This window comes from Anoplopoma fimbria, chromosome 4, assembly GCF_027596085.1.
Source record: "Anoplopoma fimbria isolate UVic2021 breed Golden Eagle Sablefish chromosome 4, Afim_UVic_2022, whole genome shotgun sequence".
NCBI classification, from domain to species: Eukaryota; Metazoa; Chordata; class Actinopteri; order Perciformes; family Anoplopomatidae; genus Anoplopoma; species Anoplopoma fimbria.
This window is the reverse complement of record NC_072452.1, coordinates 145,774-150,598: the sequence shown is the minus strand read 5'-3', so window position 1 is coordinate 150,598 and position 4,825 is coordinate 145,774. Positions and strand designations below refer to the sequence as shown.

At 44.0% G+C, this 4,825-nt stretch overlaps 7 non-coding genes across 7 annotated transcripts; all 7 read left to right on the top strand.

Moving 5' to 3' along the window:
* Positions 1–211: 211 nt before the first annotated feature.
* On the top strand, positions 212–293 carry trnal-uag (transfer RNA leucine (anticodon UAG)). The gene has a single exon. It is a non-coding gene; the product is annotated as a tRNA-Leu (tRNA).
* Positions 294–924: 631 nt separating this feature from the next.
* On the top strand, positions 925–1,006 carry trnal-uag (transfer RNA leucine (anticodon UAG)). Its single transcript has one exon. It is a non-coding gene; the product is annotated as a tRNA-Leu (tRNA).
* A 627-nt stretch (positions 1,007–1,633) lies between these two features.
* On the top strand, positions 1,634–1,715 carry trnal-uag (transfer RNA leucine (anticodon UAG)). Its single transcript has one exon. It is a non-coding gene; the product is annotated as a tRNA-Leu (tRNA).
* A 631-nt stretch (positions 1,716–2,346) lies between these two features.
* trnal-uag (transfer RNA leucine (anticodon UAG)) lies at positions 2,347–2,428 on the top strand. Its single transcript has one exon. It is a non-coding gene; the product is annotated as a tRNA-Leu (tRNA).
* Positions 2,429–3,056: 628 nt separating this feature from the next.
* Positions 3,057–3,138, top strand: trnal-uag (transfer RNA leucine (anticodon UAG)). The gene has a single exon. It is a non-coding gene; the product is annotated as a tRNA-Leu (tRNA).
* Positions 3,139–3,769: 631 nt separating this feature from the next.
* Positions 3,770–3,851, top strand: trnal-uag (transfer RNA leucine (anticodon UAG)). Its single transcript has one exon. It is a non-coding gene; the product is annotated as a tRNA-Leu (tRNA).
* A 630-nt stretch (positions 3,852–4,481) lies between these two features.
* trnal-uag (transfer RNA leucine (anticodon UAG)) lies at positions 4,482–4,566 on the top strand. The gene has a single exon. It is a non-coding gene; the product is annotated as a tRNA-Leu (tRNA).
* Positions 4,567–4,825: the final 259 nt, after the last annotated feature.

Genomic DNA, 4,825 nt, shown 5'->3' with positions numbered 1-4,825 from the left:
GGACCAGAAAGAAATGAGCTGTGAGTCCAAAGTCCAACAGATGGAGGACGAAAACAAGGTCCTGGAGGACATCTGTCTGAACATGAAGAAGAAGAGGAGAGGCTTCTTTGACAAGAAGATGGAGGACAGACAGACAACATAGCACATGGTTAATATATTATTCATCTCAGTTTGGAAACACTTGTCCAAGCCAGGTCAACTGTTAAATGTTGGTAGTGTGGCCGAGTGGTCTAAGGCGCTGGATTTAGGCTCCAGTCTCTATGGAGGCGTGGGTTCAAATCCCACCACTGCCATTCTTTCTGGACTTGACTCCAAGATTATGGGAACAAATGCATCCACATACCCACTGTTGTGGTTCTGCATCTCCAGTTAAGTGAACTTCTGTGCCCAATAACTGCTGATTGTGAATGCTCACGTTGCTCACTCGCATGTTCTCAGATGCCCAAGTGTTCATTCCAACGCGTCTAAGTGAAATGTTTTCTGTCTTCATTGCTAAAGTAGACACCTTCAGGATTATTTGAGCGAATTGGGAATATTGCTAGTAACCAAGTTGCTGCAAGGTCTAACAAATGCTTAGTTTTGCAACCAGTCAGATGCTGAAATCTTGGTTCCCAAAGATTGCCACAACATCTGAACAACATATTTGCCGGTCACACAACTTTAAATAATGAGCAGAGTGGCGCAGCGGAAGCGTGCTGGGCCCATAACCCAGATGTCGATGGATCGAAACCATCCTCTGCTAGTTGGAAATGCTTAATATCTGCACAGTATCACTTTATTTTCCGTCCATTATTCGACTTCAATGTTTTCAGTTGCTTAAGCAGCCATTGCTACAAGTGCGTGAAGGAAATGTCTTCACTCTTTAATGCTGCAGTGGACATCAATTGTTTGCCCCAAGAAGCTGATGCAAATCAAGCCATTAGAGGTAGTGTGGCCGAGTGGTCTAAGGCGCTGGATTTAGGCTCCAGTCTCTATGGAGGCGTGGGTTCAAATCCCACCACTGCCATTCTTTCTGGACTTGACTCCAAGATTATGGGAACAAATGCATCCACATACCCACTGTTGTGTTGCATCTCCAGTTAAGTTAACTTCTGTGCCCAATAACTGCTGATTGTGAATTCTAACGTTGCTCACTCGCATGTTCTCAGATGCCCAAGTGTTCATTCCAACGCGTCTAAGTGAAATGTTTTCTGTCTTCATTGCTAAAGTAGACACCTTCAGGATTATTTGAGCGAATTGGGAATATTGCTAGTAACCAAGTTGCTGCAAGGTCTAACAAATGCTTAGTTTTGCAACCAGTCAGATGCTGAAATCTTGGTTCCCAAAGATTGCCACAACATCTGAACAACATATTTGCCGGTCACACAACTTTAAATAATGAGCAGAGTGGCGCAGCGGAAGCGTGCTGGGCCCATAACCCAGATGTCGATGGATCGAAACCATCCTCTGCTAGTTGGAAATGCTTAATATCTGCACAGTATCACTTTATTTTCCGTCCATTATTCGACTTCAATGTTTTCAGTTGCTTAAGCAGCCATTGCTACAAGTGCGTGAAGGAAATGTCTTCACTTTTAATGCTGCAGTGGACATCAATTGTTTGCCCCAAGAAGCTGATGCAAATCAAGCCATTAGAGGTAGTGTGGCCGAGTGGTCTAAGGCGCTGGATTTAGGCTCCAGTCTCTATGGAGGCGTGGGTTCAAATCCCACCACTGCCATTCTTTCTGGACTTGACTCCAAGATTATGGGAACAAATGCATCCACATACCCACTGTTGTGGTTCTGCATCTCCAGTTAAGTTAACTTCTGTGCCCAATAACTGCTGATTGTGAATTCTAACGTTGCTCACTCGCATGTTCTCAGATGCCCAAGTGTTCATTCCAACGCGTCTAAGTGAAATGTTTTCTGTCTTCATTGCTAAAGTAGACACCTTCAGGATTATTTGAGCGAATTGGGAATATTGCTAGTAACCAAGTTGCTGCAAGGTCTAACAAATGCTTAGTTTTGCAACCAGTCAGATGCTGAAATCTTGGTTCCCAAAGATTGCCACAACATCTGAACAACATATTTGCCGGTCACACAACTTTAAATAATGAGCAGAGTGGCGCAGCGGAAGCGTGCTGGGCCCATAACCCAGATGTCGATGGATCGAAACCATCCTCTGCTAGTTGGAAATGCTTAATATCTGCACAGTATCACTTTATTTTCCGTCCATTATTCGACTTCAATGTTTTCAGTTGCTTAAGCAGCCATTGCTACAAGTGCGTGAAGGAAATGTCTTCACTCTTTAATGCTGCAGTGGACATCAATTGTTTGCCCCAAGAAGCTGATGCAAATCAAGCCATTAGAGGTAGTGTGGCCGAGTGGTCTAAGGCGCTGGATTTAGGCTCCAGTCTCTATGGAGGCGTGGGTTCAAATCCCACCACTGCCATTCTTTCTGGACTTGACTCCAAGATTATGGGAACAAATGCATCCACATACCCACTGTTGTGGTTCTGCATCTCCAGTTAAGTTAACTTCTGTGCCCAATAACTGCTGATTGTGAATTCTAACGTTGCTCACTCGCATCTCAGATGCCCAAGTGTTCATTCCAACGCGTCTAAGTGAAATGTTTTCTGTCTTCATTGCTAAAGTAGACACCTTCAGGATTATTTGAGCGAATTGGGAATATTGCTAGTAACCAAGTTGCTGCAAGGTCTAACAAATGCTTAGTTTTGCAACCAGTCAGATGCTGAAATCTTGGTTCCCAAAGATTGCCACAACATCTGAACAACATATTTGCCGGTCACACAACTTTAAATAATGAGCAGAGTGGCGCAGCGGAAGCGTGCTGGGCCCATAACCCAGATGTCGATGGATCGAAACCATCCTCTGCTAGTTGGAAATGCTTAATATCTGCACAGTATCACTTTATTTTCCGTCCATTATTCGACTTCAATGTTTTCAGTTGCTTAAGCAGCCATTGCTACAAGTGCGTGAAGGAAATGTCTTCACTCTTTAATGCTGCAGTGGACATCAATTGTTTGCCCCAAGAAGCTGATGCAAATCAAGCCATTAGAGGTAGTGTGGCCGAGTGGTCTAAGGCGCTGGATTTAGGCTCCAGTCTCTATGGAGGCGTGGGTTCAAATCCCACCACTGCCATTCTTTCTGGACTTGACTCCAAGATTATGGGAACAAATGCATCCACATACCCACTGTTGTGGTTCTGCATCTCCAGTTAAGTTAACTTCTGTGCCCAATAACTGCTGATTGTGAATTCTAACGTTGCTCACTCGCATGTTCTCAGATGCCCAAGTGTTCATTCCAACGCGTCTAAGTGAAATGTTTTCTGTCTTCATTGCTAAAGTAGACACCTTCAGGATTATTTGAGCGAATTGGGAATATTGCTAGTAACCAAGTTGCTGCAAGGTCTAACAAATGCTTAGTTTTGCAACCAGTCAGATGCTGAAATCTTGGTTCCCAAAGATTGCCACAACATCTGAACAACATATTTGCCGGTCACACAACTTTAAATAATGAGCAGAGTGGCGCAGCGGAAGCGTGCTGGGCCCATAACCCAGATGTCGATGGATCGAAACCATCCTCTGCTAGTTGGAAATGCTTAATATCTGCACAGTATCACTTTATTTTCCGTCCATTATTCGACTTCAATGTTTTCAGTTGCTTAAGCAGCCATTGCTACAAGTGCGTGAAGGAAATGTCTTCACTCTTTAATGCTGCAGTGGACATCAATTGTTTGCCCCAAGAAGCTGATGCAAATCAAGCCATTAGAGGTAGTGTGGCCGAGTGGTCTAAGGCGCTGGATTTAGGCTCCAGTCTCTATGGAGGCGTGGGTTCAAATCCCACCACTGCCATTCTTTCTGGACTTGACTCCAAGATTATGGGAACAAATGCATCCACATACCCACTGTTGTGGTTCTGCATCTCCAGTTAAGTTAACTTCTGTGCCCAATAACTGCTGATTGTGAATTCTAACGTTGCTCACTCGCATGTTCTCAGATGCCCAAGTGTTCATTCCAACGCGTCTAAGTGAAATGTTTTCTGTCTTCATTGCTAAAGTAGACACTTCAGGATTATTTGAGCGAATTGGGAATATTGCTAGTAACCAAGTTGCTGCAAGGTCTAACAAATGCTTAGTTTTGCAACCAGTCAGATGCTGAAATCTTGGTTCCCAAAGATTGCCACAACATCTGAACAACATATTTGCCGGTCACACAACTTTAAATAATGAGCAGAGTGGCGCAGCGGAAGCGTGCTGGGCCCATAACCCAGATGTCGATGGATCGAAACCATCCTCTGCTAGTTGGAAATGCTTAATATCTGCACAGTATCACTTTATTTTCCGTCCATTATTCGACTTCAATGTTTTCAGTTGCTTAAGCAGCCATTGCTACAAGTGCGTGAAGGAAATGTCTTCACTCTTTAATGCTGCAGTGGACATCAATTGTTTGCCCCAAGAAGCTGATGCAAATCAAGCCATTAGAGGTAGTGTGGCCGAGTGGTCTAAGGCGCTGGATTTAGGCTCCAGTCTCTATGGAGGCGTGGGTTCAAATCCCACCACTGACTCCAAGATTATGGGAACAAATGCATCCACATACCCACTTGTGGTTCTGCATCTCCAGTTAAGTTAACTTCTGTGCCCAATAACTGCTGATTGTGAATTCTAACGTTCTCACTCGCATGTTCTCAGATGCCCAAGTGTTCATTCCAACGTCTAAGTGAAATGTTTTCTGTCTTCATTGCTAAAGTAGACACCTTCAGGATTATTTGAGCGAATTGGGAATATTGCTAGTAACCAAGTTGCTGCAAGGTCTAACAAATGCTTAGT